The 18,976-nt window shown below is 35.1% G+C and overlaps 2 protein-coding genes across 4 annotated transcripts in view; one reads left to right on the top strand and one right to left on the bottom strand.

Moving 5' to 3' along the window:
• Positions 1-18,976, bottom strand: part of LOC150095947 (transmembrane protein 242) — a 94,194-nt gene that overhangs the window by 13,350 nt on the left and 61,868 nt on the right. The window lies entirely within an intron of this gene.
• LOC150095948 (palmitoyltransferase ZDHHC14-like) overlaps positions 7,742-18,976 on the top strand; it is a 291,158-nt gene continuing 279,923 nt past the window's right edge. Inside the window, exon 1 of one of the 3 annotated variants that reach the window (XM_090408860.1) lies at positions 7,742-7,852. The gene's annotated coding sequence lies outside the window, so the exon portion shown is untranslated. Of the gene's footprint in view, positions 7,853-8,196; positions 8,287-18,976 lie in introns of those variants that run through there. The other 2 variants (XM_090408859.1, XM_090408861.1) reach the window with 2 other exon arrangements.

Genomic DNA, 18,976 nt, shown 5'->3' on the forward strand with positions numbered 1-18,976 from the left:
TTGCATTTTAGAAGGTAGCTATGTACTAGGTCATTGGGAACCAGTCCTGGCAAAGATAAGTGTGTATGTGTAGTAATTCGCAATGTTGACTGCATTTTAGTAGAATTTTGCTTATTTTTGATAGCTTTGTGTAACTGTCTGAAAGGAATGAAAGAGTGGCAAAAAGAATGAAGTCTTTTTGCACTCTACTTGACTCTCTGTTTCTTTACTGAATGAAATTGACTTTGTTTCTTTACCGAATGAATTCCAGTAGAGGAAAAAAAGGTAACGAATGACTCAAGAACAGTGATATGTATGGAGATTCCATTATTAAAGATATGGTGAATGAAAGAGTCCATAAGGTCTGTTTTCGAGAAAAAAGAAAACAAGATAACTGATACTTTGGATATGAGAAGTAAACAAGCAAGAGGGTTAATGGGAATTGTTGGACATAAGGAGAATGCAAGGATGGATATCAGGAGATTATTGAGAAGAGTAAAACATAATAACAGTGGGGTAGAAAAGGTTATCTGTGTTGCCAAGGTATGATAATGATAAGTTGAGACAGAGCAAAAATCATAAATGGTATGCTGGCACATATGTGTAAAAAGAAAGGAGTGTAGTTTGTAAAATATGTGAGATGCATTTGAGGAAAAAATGGATTAGAACAAAAGTAAAAGATTGCATTTAAATGGATTTGGTGTAAGTCAAATCAACTTATCATAGAACGACTATGATAAGATGATGGTAATGAATTAAAATGGTAGATTGATAACTGCTGCAAGGGATACAGTTAAGGTATTCAGTGAGCAATTCATTAGGGTGTTTCATCCTCATCAGTGTGAAATCATAAGAAATTCAAGTGTATTGGAAATGGGAAAGATAGCTTACTGGTGAGTCAGCAAGTTAAGTAAACTTGATGTCAATGAGGCAACAGGAGTTGATAACATATCACCATGTGTGTGTCTTAAGGGAATGTTCCAAGAAGTCATTAGCATTGGCAAACCTATTTAACAAGAGTCTTGCCAGCAGCACAACAAGCGAAAAGAAGTAAATTTTTCTACTTCACAAAAGTAGTGATAAGGCTAAAATTATAGGCAAATCTGTATATCTGGAGTTGTGGTTAAGGCCTTGGAGAGTTTGGTGAGAGCTAGAATGCAGCAGTGGGTCCATAACAACAGTATTATCTGTAATTGTCAGCATGAGTTTGTTAAAGGAAGGTCATGTTTTACTAATTTACTTTCATTCCATAACAAGGGAGTTGCATATTTTAAAAGACTTTGGATAGATTGCCACACAACAAGCTTTTTTCTTTTTATGTTGCTCCCACCCACAAAAGGTTATGTGCAAACCTATAACATATTTGATACTGTGGGTGGACTGAGGATTTTTATCAATTTTATATATATTTTTTTTGTATTTTTTACATGGTCTGGAAATCCTACTCTGGAGACCAAAAATGGAACTGGTAACTAAACTAGAACAGATGGGATTGGATACTAGATTAGTGACTTGGATAAGTAACTTGCTTTCAGATAGGTCAGCAAGTTGTGTGTATGGATGCAGCATCTTGAAATAGGAAAGTCCCTAGTGATATGCCACAGTGTTCTGTTCTGGAGCCATTGTTGTTTAACTTGTATATTAAAGATATTGGAATGGATTTAATTGAAGATATGAAAATATTTGCACATGATGCAAAATTAGCGAGAATGATGAAGAACAAGCTGATATTGTGTGAAGGTGTGAGTGAGGAACTGGTTCTTTGCATGGAGGATGGTTAGTGAGTGGAATGCATTTCCAGACAGTGTGGTGAATATGGACACACTATGAACACAGTTTGATGAGTTCTCTCTCTCTATGTGTGTCTGTCTTCCGTGATGCATCTTTTGACTCCATGGAGACCTAGTGCCAATAATAATAATCATCAACATAACACTAATTACGGGTATAGACCATATTGGTCTGTTCTGGCTCATTATCCATCCAATATCCTTTTTTAATAATAATAATAATCTTCACTAAAATTTGGGCCTAAATAGCTAATATTTTATTTATTCTATAGGTTATCCATTCAGGATGCAAATGATATTTTCATAGTGTTTGTCTTGTTATTATTGATTTTCATGCAAAATCAACAATACTGGATTTAATTGGGAGTATAACATCATTTGAGCTGAGCTAAATATCTCCAATTTTTATATCAGGTTTAATACCATCTTCCATATTGATGGGAAAATAACAGGGGAGAGTGTGCACCTTTGTCTTACAGCTAATTTTGCAAACCATCTTCCTGTACTCCCTCCAGTTCTAATTGTAATTGCTGACTTACAACTTGAATATAGACTATATATTGCTCTAAAAATTAAAGATGCCAAGAAGTTATATTCTTGGTTTCACCCTTTATCCAAGTTTTTCCATGTGAAGTGACTTCACATGCATAAAGGATGAAACCAAGAATATAACTTCTTGGCATCTTTAATTTATAGTATAGGTTATAGATGTGGTCTATCTCTAATTCAGAGTATTTTAATAATAAGGTGTGACACCTTTTGACCACTTGTATATGGAAATATGACTTGCATTACTTCAACCTTGGTATCACTTCTGGGTCTGGCTCCCACTGATGAGACCTTAATAAAGGTTGAAACTAGTCTGGGTAGTGGCCTGTCCCATAATACATGTCTGTAATGATATGTGCTTTGCATTTTGGGATACTAAGGCAATTGTATTAATTAAAGTAAGGATACTAAGACATTAAGATGGAAAGAACAACAAGAGGCCACACCTGGAAGTTGTGTAAATATGTGGTGAAGAATAGTTTTGTAAGAAGTAGATTTTTTATATGGAGAGTGGAATGCATTGTGAATGCAGAGGATGTAAATAATTTCAAAAGTTAAATATGATAGACATGTTGCTGGTTGAGTAGGCCTCCCATGATGAGTCTATTGACTCCATGGAAGTTACTATAATAATAATAATAATCACATTGTTTTATTTCTGTTTTTTTACAGATGTACTGTGATAGTTCTACTATAATCATCCAGAATCCTTCTGGATGATTGGAGTCAGGGCTTCTGGTTATGCAATGCAGCCAATGTAAAACTTTTATCCTCCATGTAGGTAGTTTATTGAGACCACATATTAATATAAAGAGTTTATTAAAAAAATAAATAATTAAAAACCTGACAAGTTTCGTGCGTCGTAAGACTTACATCATCAGGGGTAATGGTAATGATGATGTAAGTCTTACGATGCATGAAATTTGTCAGGTTTTTTAATTGTTTACTTTTTTAATAAACTCTTTATATTAATATGTGGGCTCAATAGTGAAAACTATCTACAGAACAGCTTAACCATAGAAACCTACGTTTACATCTTATTCTCCATATTTGAGCATGTTTGGTCAAATGTATCTACTTGTGGTTTGAACTACATGAATTTAAACTTTCAAAGCAAACAGTTTGAACCACACAGTTGGAACCTGCAAATTTTGTTAAACCGGCACTAGTGAGGTGGGAAAATGTAACAAAAGTGGTAAGGTGGGGGTCCCACAGACTTACCCAAATAATGTATTGTATTATAGAAATCCATATCTTTTTAATCAATATTAGTGGATTCTTCCTCACAGTCTTGTTCTGTATCAGACTCATAATTACTGACTAATTCTAAATCAATTTTACTATCATCATCATCTCCACTAAATGGCTCTTTGTCTGTCAAAGTGTCATCTATAAGTTGACGTAACTTCTTCCTGCTCGTAACTCATCTGGTAAAAAAAAGTTATTATTCTCAAAATACCCTCTAAATATTTACAAAAATGTATTTACTTATAGTTGGTATGTAAAAATATAGAAGACACAGCAGTAACAATAATATATTAGTAGAATATACATGAAAACAACTCATGTTTCGGAAGTAAATATTGTCACACTTTTGGTAAGGTGAGCTATGGTGGACCCCAGCACACTTTACACCTCCGCACACTAAACTTGCTTGCGTGCAAAAGCCTGTCATCTATGGTGTTGAGTAGCGGGTTACAGGAGGGGAAGCTATACTGAGGCATGGCTCGCCACGCGTTTTTTAAAAGTTATAGTCAATTTTAAATCTTTGGGGTCTGTTACACCCCACCTTACTAACGGTGGGTTAAGACTTCCTTTATATTCTTTAGTTATTGAAAAATTAAATATAGAATGGATCTGCACTTATCTGTGACAATATAACATCAAAAATATAACAATATATAAAAAGGTAATCAAAATTGATAAAAAAAAAAATGCCTCGTACTCCCCAAAGACATCTTTTGTATATGCCCAGGGTATACATCCTACTTCGGGAAACATTGTTCTAATGAATACAAAACTGCTTTCAGTGAAAACTTACATTGTTTAAGGAAATCAATATTTAAAAATATAGGGTACGGTTTCTCGATTATCTAATCTTATCAATAGTACTAATGCACTATAGATCTACAACCTTTTGTCAATAAGATTCACTTAAACACACACACACACCGCTGACCAAAAGCTAAGGACAAACTTCATTTGACGTATATGAAAACATTTTCTTGACTACAGTCAAATGTGGACATAATTTATTGCCATGCTGGCAATATGTTATTAATAAATTATATTACACAAAATATATGCTATAATTTTCATACAAATTAAATTGCAATATGTTTTTGGCAAAGGTTACAAATTTCCTAAGGAATTAACATACAGCTTACAGAAAACTATGCAGAGAGACATTTCAGTATGGAATATGTTCACCCCAAACTGCAATGCAGCTCTCACCATGTCATGCTATGCTTAGCACCAAGTGATTCACGAGTTCTTGAGGCAAACTGGCCCACTCCTCCTTCAGAGAAAGGATAAGTCCATGTTTGTTTTCTGGAGGGGAATTTCGAGCAGCAATCTTCCTGTTGCGTCCCAAAAGCGATCTATGGGGTTGAGATCTGGAAAGTGTGCTGGCCACTCCATTCAATTAATATCCTCGGTCTCCAGAAGTATCTCCACTACTCATGTATGATGTGGTGTGCACTATCATCGCCTATAGCACCACTGAGCACTCGAATGTGACATTGAAGAACTTTGTTGCAATATTGTTCACCAGTCATATGCCCTTTTTCCAGCACTTGTAGCTCAGTGCATCCATTAAGTATAGTGTCTCCCCACATCATGACCCCCAGCACTGCCATATCTATCCCTTTCAAGAATGTTTACCTTTCAAGAAGTACTGCTTACCATTCTCGCAATGGTAAGCAGTACTTTCACACCAGATCTAGTCATCTAGAATAGGAGAAAAGACTAAAACGACTCTCATTTGTAAAGAGCACATTAGCCCATTGGTGTCTTGTCCAGTTTTTATGGATACAACATACTAAAAATATGCTCTACAATTAACTGTGGACAAACTACAGGCCTACTTGTTGCAGACATCTTGTCACAGTTTGTCGAGATACCAGTGCTTGAATGGAGCCTACTTGCAAGCTGACCTGCTATGGTGCACCAATTATGTTTGGCTGTTATAATCAAAAACCTGTCTTCATGCTCCATGGTAGAGTAAGGGTGACTTCTTAGCAAATGTCTGGAACACATTCCATTGATGTAAAATGCCCAGAGCACGGAAACAACACTACGTGTAATTCCTTTCTTTTAGTGTTACACAGTGATCAGCATTCATTTTAGAAATTATGGACTTGACAATCATGTTATAAAAAAACTATTTTAATTTCCTGACGTTTCGACCTTCATATTAAGGTCATCATCTGGAATATATACAAATATACAAGGACAAACTGAGTTACATTTCACGCAGTATGCTAAAGAGACTGATTTGATCGACAATTGTTGATTGTCTCTTTATCATACTGTGCGAAATGTAACTCAGCTTGTCCTTGTATATACTCCAGATGATGACCTTAATATGAAGGTCGAAACATCAGGAAATTAAAATTTTTTTTATAACATGGTTGTAAAGCCCATAATTTCTAAAATGACTACATGAGATTCCACACTCTCTGGCAATATCAGCAATTCTGCAGCCTTCTTCAAGCTTTCCAATAATTTTTCCCCACGTGAAATCATCTATATACGATGCCTTTGAGACATTACAAGATATCCAAGTTTGCAACTTTATTCATTCACGAAAAAAGCTTCCTTCAAACACAATTCGCTTAGCGCAGTTTTTTTTGTCTTTTATCCTGTTGAGTGCTACCACATGACTCCTTTGTGCATAACTCAAAAATCTGAATGTGTACCCACTTTCTACTAGAAATTGTCAGTTATACAAATTGCCACAAGCTGATTCATCTGAATTTGCAGTTGTAATCTTCAGAAATAGTGTTCGGTTTTAGAACACCAGTGTATAAACATTTTATATATATAGTATTTGTTTGCAATTTAAAAATACACAAGAAGACATCATAAAGAAAGTCAACACTCTGAGAGAATACAGAGAAATGCAAGAAAGTTAAGATACATCCCAAAGTTAGCCTAAATGAACTTTATGGGAAGACTTTGGTGAGAAGATAGAGGATACAGAAGATGAAAACTAGTAAAAAAAAAAAGTAAGAAATGGAGAAAAGAGGCTGTAAAACAAATCAGATAATAAAGTTGGCATTAGCTGTGTTTGTCAAGGAATATAAGATATGGGTGTTCTAAATATTTGGACTAATAACTGTGAAAGACTTAAATGAGATAAATTTCTACTAGTGACAAAACACTAGTAGAAAGTAGTCAAAAGTAATGCAAAGAAGAGTACATATCAATACTTGAGAAAGAACAAGTCATCAAAAGCCTGAAATGTTACAAAGTAACTGGAGCAGAAGATTCTTGAAGAGAACTTCTCAAATATGGACGTATCAAAGTTATGCAGTGGTTACACTGTAATTCAGGAAGTCTGGTCTGGAGGTCAAATTCTTAATGACTGGAATTGAGTCCTCCACAGTTTCCATCTGTAAAGAAAAGGAAATAAAACTGAATGAGAAAATTACAGAGTAGTTATTCTATGTAGTGACACTAGTACAAACATACTTGAGTAGAGGTTAAGAAAATGTATATTTTACTTGAGAAGAAATTATATCCTTGCTTTAATCTTATACCCAAATGTACACATAAGCATGAAGATAGGTGCAAAGGAACTTCATAACCAGTCTACTTGTATAAGGGTTGTTGACTTCTCTTCAGATGCCTTAGTATCCTATAATTCAAAAATATTATGGGAAGAGACAGGCAATTGAATTGGGTATAGGATTAAAATAAGAATATAATTTCTTATCAAGTATAATATATATTTTAATGTTTTCTCAAGTATGCTTGTATAAATGTTACCTGAACTGCTCCATAGGAGTGATCCAGGTAAAGTAAAGTTAGCAAAGTGTTTGATGCCAGGATATAGTCAAACACTTGCTAGAGAAGAAGACTGAGAACTAAGTCAAATTGATACTACCTCTAGTGCTTAGAAGCCTTAGAAATATAAGATCCTACAATATGACCTGACAAAAACAGATTAAGCTGCAAGAAAACTGGATGCTGAATCAGAAAAAAATTGTTGATAGGAAACTAATAATAATGTAAATTTAATTATGTAGTACTATTATATTACTGTGCAGAGTACTATCACTACTGACTGTGCTATCTGTGCTTAATTAAATACTTTCCACTTAAATTAAAAAAAAGTTCAAGACTCACTGAAAAACTGGAATGTTAGCTACTTGATAATCTTCATAAACTTATCAGTAATGTTATCAGGAGAAGGCTATAGTACCCTATCAGTAAGCACCTGTGATGGCTAAACTCATGCACTTTATACAGTGACATAATCTACAATATATGACAGCTTGAAGATGACGAAGAGATCTGAGCTACAAAAGGTATCACACTGAACTGATTAAGATATATGAAATTGATAAATTCTGTTTATTCTTTTTTATGTTTATTTTGAAATATATCATACCATCCTAACTTTTCTATAAGAAAATAAGTATTATTTATACACACTATGTACATATACATGTTTTTATGAGAGACTATGGCATTCTGTTATTCTTTGCTGGTAGCTTCAAGATGAAATACCTCTGATGTTATCAAAACAGCTATTACAAAGTAAAAAGTTTCATTTTTCTTATTAACTGAACATAGTGATCCTAGGAAGTAGTATTTAAACAATTATTGTGGAAAAAGCAGAATACATTGCGAGTATTCAAAGTTATATATAAAAGACCCCCCCTCTTCTTCAAATTCTATATGATGGAATGGATTAAAAGATTTCATGAGGCAAATTATAATAGAAACAAAAATAAAAAAGGTAATTTGATATTATACAACATATAAAAAAAAATAAATGGAACTGCATGGGGCATGTGATTAGATGACAGAGAGCATTAAAAAAACTTTTCTTTTTCATTTATATCTATGCAGAAAATTTTGCTGGATAGTAGGATAGCACTAAATGAGAAGGAAGGAAGGAATTTTCCATCCGCTGTTAATGGGATGATTTTACCTCATAATCGTAGGTAGACAATATTTATGATTATGATATCAAGTTCATTCTTATGCAGTGTTTTTCTTTTGATTTTTTTAAAGTAGAACCTAGTTTATAACTGAAGGAAGGTAAGTCATATAAAAATGCTAAGTATGCATTCCTGTATATGTATTTATGTAATTTGTGAGTTTACGCTATTGTTACCATAGCATAAACTCAAGTTTTCTGGTGGAAAACTGATAATAATAGTAATATATAGATATTTCTCACTCCAAAGCTAATATATTCTAATCCTAAATAAATATAAATAAATAAATCATTCATTATGCCTTTGGGTAAGACCAGACATCCTATACACAAATGTATGATAATTTTAGAAAAGAAAGAATAAAATTATTGTTGAGTGCATTTGTACTTGTATGCAATAAGAAACAAATCTTCGATGAAGTGAAAGTGGATGTGCAAAATAAGGGAAACTAGATTTTTTGGGGGGGGGGGGGAAGAGAAGCTGTTGAGCAAGTATACAGATAACAAACCAGAATGGGATAGTTAGTATAAAGTGTAAGGACAGCAGTGATGCCAGGAGCATTTGGAACAAGGGAAGGAGTTTTGGCATTGGCTAATTCATCTGGACCAAAGGTAATTGGCATTAGTGACATGCTGACACTAGATGATATAATTAGTGAGATAGAAAGTGAAGGATATAGGTGTTTAGGGAGAATACAGGGAAAAGATGGGGGGGGGGGGAGAGAATTATTGATGATAGCCAATGAAAATACAGGTATCTCTTGATTAATGCGATTAATTAATCCCTCAATGTTATCGCATATATCAAAATCATGTTAATCAAATATAATAATCAATGGCAAAAACTGCAATCCGTCCATGATTGATTACTGTATTAATAATTCATTTTATACGGCACTCTTTTAGGAAAGATAAAAAATGAATACAAAGTAAATGTTTAATAAATGCCTTGTACCTACATTAGTTATTGCAATAGTCATTTGAACAGTTTTAGTTTTTTTTCTTATCAGCATAAATTCTATGATAACAAGCAAAATGACTGTCTAGACCTCGACAAACAAGCATTTTTCAATTAACATCTGGATCCATATCCATTACTTGTTGCTTAAGCAATTCTAAAATGCAAAATATTCAATCCAGTTCTTTGATTGTTATCTCCTTTGGAACCTCATCTTCACATTCCATTTGTTCACTTTCAAGAAGATTGTTGTTACTGAAATCTTTTGAATTTGAATCCAATAATTCTATAACATCTTCTGCATCAACACCATCAAAACCAAGGTCTTCACCAATTGCAATGATTTCTTCAACCATGTTGTTCACAGGATTTTGAAAACCACCTAAAAGTCATTAGCACATTCTGGCAAAAGGTTTTTCCAAACAGCTCTCATGCAGCTAGAAGACACTTGCTCTCACAAGCCATGAATGTTTTAATTGCATGTTTAATGTTAAGAATTTTAAAAAATTCTTGGAGTGTAATCGCATTTTCTCCCTTTGTTGTTTCTACTGCCTTTGGCAATATCTTTTTAAGAAAATAGGCTTTGAAAGTTGCAATGATGCCCATGTCCTTGGATTGTAGCAATGATGTATTTGGTGGAAAAAATAAAACTTTCACATTCTCACACAGATCATTAAGAGAATTTGGATGACCAGATGTGTTATCTAAAAAAGCTTTGAAAGCTAAGTTATTTCTCTTGCAATAAGCTTCAACTGCCAAACAAAAATAAGACTTAAACCAATTTTCGAATAGACTTTGGATAACACCCAAGCTTTGTGATTCTCCCACCAAATTACAGGTAAAGAGTTCTTGTTACATCCTTTTAAAGCTCTTGGGTTCTGAGTTCGAGACAGCAGCGGCTTCAATTTAAAATCTCCATTAGCATTCCTTCCAAGCATAACAGTTAAGCAATCTTTTGCTACTTTACAGCCAGGCTTCTGCACTGCTTTTTTTTTTTTTTTTATATAAAAGTTCTAGATGCCATTTTTTTCCAATAGATGCCAGTTTCATTTACACTGAAAATTTGGTGGTAATTGTAATCATATTCTTCAGCGCAGCAGGAAATGTAGATGCAGAATTTTCATTGGCACTTGCAGCTTCACCTGTTATTTTCACATTCTTCAGTCCGGCCCTAGATTTTAAATTTTCAAGCCAGCCTTTGCTAGCTGCAAATTGTGAATTGTCTTCTTATTATTTGGTCCTTTTCATTGAGATTGAAACATACTATTTTATTTTTAAGTCCATGAATTTAATAATGTATAAATGTTTTATTAAATCCATGGTCTTAAAAATCAAATAGTGTTTCAATGTCTTCTTTATATTTAGATTTTCAAAGGAGGCTTAGAGCTTAGGCCCTGATATTATAGCACTAATTGGAATTCTCTTTGATTGCAGTCTTCCAGCCAAATAATTAACAGATCTTCTATTTCAACCATTATAGCACTTCAGTTATGTGTGCATTGCATACTTGCAGATGTAGATGCAACTTTACCTTGCTCGCAATATTCACCAGCTTTGGATAAAATAGTCCATATTGTAGACCATTAAAACCAAATTCGCTTGTAATCTTACTTTTACTTTCATCACGTTTAAATCTTTTAATTCTATTAAGTTTTGTATCTAAGGTAATTACTTTCCTCCTCTTTTTTTCACTTTTTGACCTGGTTCTGGGATTGCTTTTATTCTTCGACATGATTAATGGGCTGTAAAATTTACAAAGAATGTAATTTGTAAATACAGCAGAACAATTGGAGCTTGTAATACACCCAATCTTAATGCTGGCAGCAAAGTAACTGCTGGCTCTCAGGCTTTGGGAGCGCAGCTGCATGGGAGGAATGACGTCATCATGCTCACGACCTTCTTTCTCTCGGCCAGGAAACACCCCTCGAGGCTTGCATGTTTTTGCGTAGTAAATTTAAAGGCACGTTAATTAAAACTCTTGCCACATATATAAAGGGATTGTCACAATTAATTTTGCTGTGTTAATCAAATCCTGCGTTAAGCAAGGGATACCTGTAGGACATTTGGTGTGATATAGTGGCCAGCAGAACAAAATATACAGCTGGTTGCTTCTATAGACCAGGGGATGTAAAGGATGATGGGGATAGTATGCATCAGTATATAAGTAGATAAAGTTTTCTTATGCACAGTTTTACAAGTTTTTTTTTTCTTTCATTTTCCATAATATAAAAAAGATATTCAGTGTATTATACAAGGTCTGTCCAAAAATGAAAAAAAAATATATAATAAGACTAAAATTCTGCAATTCAAATTAGTATTCACTCAGTCTCAGAATCAATACCCCCCCCCTTTTTTTTCCAAAGTACATGATACATGCAACCAGCACTCCTGCCACTGATGAAAATGACAGTAGATTCAGAACTACTACAAACCTTTATTACGAATTATTATAAAGATACCAAAGTAAAAAAAGGAGCAATGCAAGGTTGCCCACTCTTACCAAATTTATTTATTATCTATCGCAAAGAAATATCCAAATCCATAGCTGAAGAACCAGGTCCTACAAATAAATGGCACAAATATCAACCACATTAAATATGCAAATGATATTATTATTAGTGCAAAATCTAAAGAACAATTGAAAAATTTTAAATGAAGAACGTAAAACTTGTGGAATGAAAATCAATCTAAGCAAAACTAAAACAATTAAAATAGGAAGAGATGAGGAAAAAAATTTCAATAAACTTAGAAAATCACATACTTGAACAAGTAAAGCAATTTACATATTTTGGCAGTCTATTTACTCACAACCTCGACAACACAGAAACAGTAAAATACAGACTTAACAAAGGATGGTCTATTATGAATAAACTAAACAAAATATGGAAAAAACCAATATTAGATCAATGTATGGAGCCAAGACTTGGATACTCAATCAAAGGAAATACAGAAAATAAGAGCATTCGAAATTAAATACTTAAGAAAATTAAATCAGACTCACTGGTCAAAACAAATGAGCAAGTCAAACACGAATTGAACTATAGAGAAGATATCATGACTATAATTCTTAAACAGCAATTAAGATGGTTTGGACACCTTCAGAGAATGTCCTTTCAAAGATTACCAAATATGGTCCTGAATGGAATCACTGGAGGAAGACGATCAAGAGGTAGACCAAAAAGAACTCAGCTACAGTCTTTGAAGGGAGAGGTCACAATTATCAAGCTTCAGAAAGAGATAACAAAAATGACCAGAGATAGAACCAGATGGCAAAGATTTGCATATAGGGGACTCAGCCGTCATCTGACGGATGAGAAAGAAGAAGGGTTTTTGATATCACTAAATGCTACCTCATCATTTTTTTTTAATTGAATGAGCACTGCAAAATTTTTTTTTGCAGTGCTCATTCACAAATTTTTTTTTGCAGTGCTTCATATCACAACCGAATCCCTAAAAATTTTTTTTAGGGATTCGGTTGTGATATGAAGTGAGTTACTGTGTTTGGGACAAAAATTGTATTCCTACTGGTGAAGTACTGTGAGTTTCAATTTGCCATAAGTGAGCAAGAGGTGTATGGGGAGTTGAGTAAACTAGATGTTAATAAGGCTGGGGGACTTGATAATATATCACCACATATTCTGAAGGAATGTGCCAGGGAGTTGACACCTGTCTTGACATATTTTTTTAATACGAGTCTTGCACTCGGTCAAGTCCCTAAGTAGGGCAAGATTGTGCCACTTCATAAAGGAGGTGATCGAACTCAAGCATCAAACTATAGGCCTATCTGTGTGTCAGGTGTTGTGGTTAAGTTGTTGGAGAAGCTTGTGAGAACTAGGATCCAGAGTTGGGTTGACACAATGGTATTATCTTTGATGGACAGCATGGATTTGCTAAAGGGAGGTCATGTTTTAGTAATCTGCTTACCTTATTACAATAAAGTGACTGCTTCCTTGGACAGAGGAGAAGGATACACAGTAATATACTTAGATTTCGCAAAGGCTTTTGATAGAGTACCTCATGATAAACTGATAGTCAAACTAAACTAGAGGAGATGGGGTTGGATATTAGATTAGTGCATTGGATTGGAGACTGGCTATCTGATAGATATCAACAAGTTGTGTATGGGGGGGGGGGAACGATATCCAGGAAAAGGAAAGTCACTAGTGGAGTGCCTCAGGGGTCTGTTTTGGGGCCATTACTATTTAACTTGTATGTTAACGATATAGGTGAAGATTTGGATGGAGATATTGAGTTGTTTGCAGATGATGCAAAGTTGGGACGAACCATGAAGAGTAGTGAAGATGTTGTGGCCTTACAAGAAGACTTGAATAAATTGAGTGATTGGGCACAGAAATGGCGATGCGAGTTCAATGTTGCAAAATGGTTTTAAAATTTGGAAAACAAAGATGGGATGCAGAATTTATGCTTGGTGAGGATATATTGTTGGAGGTGGAAGAAATAAGAGATCTGGGGGTGATAGTGGATAAGGATTTGAAATTTAGTGGACACATAGCCAAAATTGTGAAGACAACACAAAGGCTTCTGGGAATGATGCAGAGGACACTGATGTGTAGAAGTAGGGAGATTCTTGTTCCGTTGTATAAGGCTTTGATTAGGCCACCTGGTTTTCAGAAGGATGAAGAGATGTTGGAAAGGGTCCAAAGGCGACTGACTAAGGTCGTTTCTGACCTCTGGAATGTCGAGTATGAGGAAAGATTGAGAAGATGTAAGTTGCAGAGTCTGGTGGACAGGAGGAAGAGGGGAGATAGAGACCTACAAGTTGGTAAGGGGTTGTTATAGGATCAATGCTGGAGAAGTTCTACAGAAAATAGTGGGAGATCGGGGGAGAACCAGAGGTCATCCCTGGAAACTGTATAAAGAGGGTGTGAGTAGGGGAGTGAGAGGCAGGTTTTTTGTGCAGAGTTGTAAATGATTGGAATGCCTTGCCTGATGTCTATGATGTCTGCAAGGAGTTTGAAGGTGTTCAAGTCACGGTATGATCTGTGTGTATGTGATAAAAGGACCTCCCAGATGAGTCTTTGACTCCATGAGGCTCTTAGTGCTCATAATTAGATTTAATAGAATGAATACAGCATAGAAAAATAATTAAAAAACACAGGGATAATAATAATATGTCCATGTTTTTGGCCTGACATATCCTCATCATTTACATATATATATATGTATCTTGAGCTGACATTAAACTTGCATTGTTCTAGCTTTCAACAACAATTTTCCAAATTAATTTGTTATTTGGCAGGTCTTGCATTTAGGCCTTCAAAGGCAAATATTTACCTATTTATCTGTATCAATTCACCTGGATCCAAATTAGTCTTCCTGTAGGTCTTTTTTTTATTTATTGCCTATTCTGGTAACCTTTCCTCTCTCATTCTATTTAATCCATCCTTAGATTAGCTCTGTTCACACACTCTTGAATGTCAAGTTCCTTTCTAATATCTCCATTTTTAATGTAAAATTGCCAGCCATCTTCACTCCACTGAAACTCTCATATCTGTGGTCTCTTTCAACTGTTTTATGTCTAATCAAACTTTCAGTTTCATAAGTTATTAAAACCAGTTTGAATACTATCTTGTTTATTGATAGTTTGGTGCTTTGGCTAATTTCTGTCTTGTGTGTGTATGTTTAGTCCTTATCAACTTATTGGCTGGTGGGTACCAGTATGCTACTTAACCAAGAAAGTGATTATGAAACAAGGTGGTTTCCTGCTATTTTCCTTGTCCAGTAAGTATTTTATGACTGTAGACGTGTGTGTGTGTGTGTATGTATTGGCTGATATGTCTGTTTTAAGAGATGAAAAAACCCTCCATAAGGTCTCATACTCAAACTTTCCATAAAGAGAGTTTGAGTATAAGACTGGCTAACTCACCTTTAGTCAAAAAGACCTGATAAAGGTTCCTCACATCATGGACGGGAATCGAACCCAGGTCTTTCCAGCCAAAGGGTTTTTGTCTATACTGACTGAGCTACAGAGGCTCCAATTTCAGTCTTATTCCATCTAAATTCAGTTGGCTATTACTTTAAACCTCACCATCTCTGCTTATTCTATTAACCATTTCTATACTTAATTTGCTATTTTCATTAAGAGTAATTTACTGTCTAAATAGTCAAAATGTTTTATTTTTTTCATAGGTACACTGAGAAAGCAATTAATGTTTGTTGTTTTCCTGCTCATAATTTTCATCTTTTTTGATGCTGGTGTTTTATTATTGTCATAAAAAACCTTGATAGAATCAACAGACTCTTTGTGATATGCCTCACTAAGCAAGCAACATTCTCTTAGTGCTCATAATTAGATTTAATAGAATGAATACAGCATAGAAAAATAATTAAAAAACACAGGTTTAATAGTTCTAATATTTCATCTCTGTCACAGAGACATCTTATCATATAATATAAAAATTGTAAGAACACATAAAACAATATGTGAAAGATGTCAGACTAGAAGCCTAAAGTCAACAGACAAGGCTAGCCACCAGCACTCATACAGGTGCCCCATATAGGACTTTAGGCTTCTTGTCTAACATTTGCCACTTATTTTGTGTGTGTTTTAGGTACATTATTATGATTTATACTGTATCCTAGAAGATGTCTCTGTGATAGAGATAATACATTGGAACTAATCAACCTGTGTTTAATTTTTCCTCTATGCCATATTTATTCCATCAAACCTAATAATGAACTTAAACGCGAGCCTCAGTAGCTCAGTCGGTACATATGAAGCCCTTTGGTCAGAAAAGCCTGGGTTCGATTCCCGTCTGTGACGTGAAGAACCTTTATCTGGTCTCTTTCAAAGAAAGATGAGTTAGCCAGTCTCATACAGAGGTAGGGGATTTTTCACATGGAAACTTGGGTGAGAAAAACATCCCCAGAACAGGCAAACCGCCTGGTGAACAAACCAACGAATGAATGTGCACGCACGCACACACAGAGTACAGTCAGGAATACTTTAGACTCAGCAATAGACCTGATTCATCAGCTATGCCGGTCCCGAGCCCAGATAAAACTAAGGGGGGGGGGGGAACTGAGGATTGAGATGGTGCCAGGGCTCATAGCTGTTGTTTCATCATATGAAATAAATAAATAAATGAGCTTAAACCAGCACCTCACTTAATACCTACTTTCCCATTTTATCAGTGCATTCACCCACTCACACACCACTCTCTATGTAAGAAATCTACTCCTTACCCACACCTTTACACAACTCCCAGGGATGGGTCTATCATTATCACTCTTCCTCTCTATGTATAACCCTTGTGTTAATCCAATAAAATTCCCTCACTAATGTATCTATCACGTCACCTCTTTTCGATCTATCAACTAAATGTTCATTTTATATTTCTTCAACTTTTCCCATAACTAGCTTTCCAAAGTCCTATTATTGCCCTAGTCACTTGTCTGTGGATCCCCCCACCCAACACACACGAGTTTCCACATCACAATAGAACTAGAAAAATAAACCTGAGCACAGTAGTCTATGTTTTATGAGTAATACCTTGTACAGTGGCACAATATTTCATTACCTCTTCATTATCAGTGTTCTCCTTATCACAGCAACAAAGCACTGTATTTTTCACAATAAATGAAATACATGATTCGAACTTCAGGAAGCCACTGTAAACCATCGTGTCTAAATCCCGACTCTTACCTATCTCCTGAAGTATATTAATAACAGGACATAGCTATACATCTAATGTAGACGTATAGCTATGTACTGTTACAGTTCCACCAATAACAGTACATAGCTATACTTCTGCACTAGATGCAACCTTTCACTTTTTGCCACTAAAACTACAACCCACTCATTCACCTAAGCTAAAAATCAGTTTAAATCTTCCTGAAGGAAATCAGCATCACTTCCTTTACCTCTCCCTAACTTTGGCAAATGCCAGCCCCTGGTTGGCCAAGTATCTGCTTTCCAGCCAACAGGCGGTGGGTTTGAATCCCACTACGAGCACAGATGTTTGTTGGGAGATGAAGTTCTTCACTCAGTGAAAGACCACTGCCCTACTTACTGGAGGTCTGAAGTGCTTGAAAAAGTTCCATGTTTGGTCCTAGAGCAGGGTGTTTCCAGACCAGGTAAAACATGAATAAAAAAATTATTAAAAATTTAACAAAAATAGGGGAAAAAAAGGCCACAGCCTCCCAGTAGTACTAATGCGGGTGGGAGCCATGCATTAATATAAAAAAAATCCCATGTTGATCCATATGAAATAACAAATAAATTAAACACTAGGGCCAAAGAACAGAACTGTGTGTATCCCAATTGTAACTATTCTCTTCTAAGATACAGCATCTCCACCATACACAATTTGCTGATATCAGTCACCCATTCCCCCTTTTTACACTCCCATCTGTCACTGCACTTCTCAACACATCATAACACTCTCATTCTTTACATTCAATATCACAGTCCATGAAGCTTTTTACATTTCCTGACACATATATAAAACAATTTTAGTAGTACAGATGGGAAAAGTCTAACTCACTCACACTCTTTGGCCTGAAATTTTTTACACTGCTGACTTATGCTAATAATCAAGCACCATTTTTAAAATTTTGGCTGCTACTGGTAAACCACACAGAAAATAATCCAAAAAACTCACAAAACAACTATATGGCTACTCTACTTAACTGAGTAAATAACATATCCATTTTCCAACCAACAGGCTATAGGAGAGCAGATCAAAGTTGCTAATTTAGCATAAGTGTTGAATGTGGTGCAAGGGCCATGTTTTATTAATACATTAGCTATCTTTTCTGAGGATAGGAATGGTAATGTTTTGTTCCTGTGTATTAGAGGAGGGAGAAGTAATGGGCTATGTAGTATTTTATCTACTTGGTAAGAATTGTAGCCATTGGCCAGGAAAGTATGGTGCAGATATTTGAGTTCTGTGGACAGAGTTGTACATTAGAACAAATGGCTCTGGCTCTGTGTGTAAGTGTTTTTAAAATACCATACTGTTGGATACCATACAGAGGTACATCATAAAAAATAGCCAAAGTACTAATAAAGCATGGCCTTTGCAAAACATCAAACCACATCTTGATCTGCTCTCCTAACGATAAACTTCACCCTCTAGCACATCCTGGAGTGTATAAAGTTCCTTGTGACTGTGATTTGGCCTGCTATGGGCAGACAGGAAGATCTGTTAACATCTGCCTGAAAGAACATAAAAAATACATTCGCTACCATTATTATGGCAAGTCAGGACTGGCAGACCATGCTTTGGACATCTCTTCAAACAGGATTTGATGGAAGAAAATGGATGTTCTATTTAGAAGTCATTACAGAGAGGAATGATTATTTTTTTTTGAGTCAGTCATGGATATCAAGAATTCTCCTAACTTGAGCAAATATGGTTGCATTAATTTTGCAAAAATTTGGGAGACTGTTATCTTAAGAGCGATTCCCACATAGTTAATTTTTTTTTTTTTTTTTTTTTTTTTTTTACAACATTAGAGGACTCACCAAATTATGACTTTAGATCCTTTGTCTGTTACGATTTG

This window comes from Typopeltis vanoorti, chromosome 19 (genome assembly GCF_054136105.1).
Source record: "Typopeltis vanoorti isolate ZY-2024b chromosome 19, IOZ_Tvanoo_1.0, whole genome shotgun sequence".
NCBI lineage: Eukaryota > Metazoa > Arthropoda > Arachnida > Uropygi > Thelyphonidae > Typopeltis > Typopeltis vanoorti.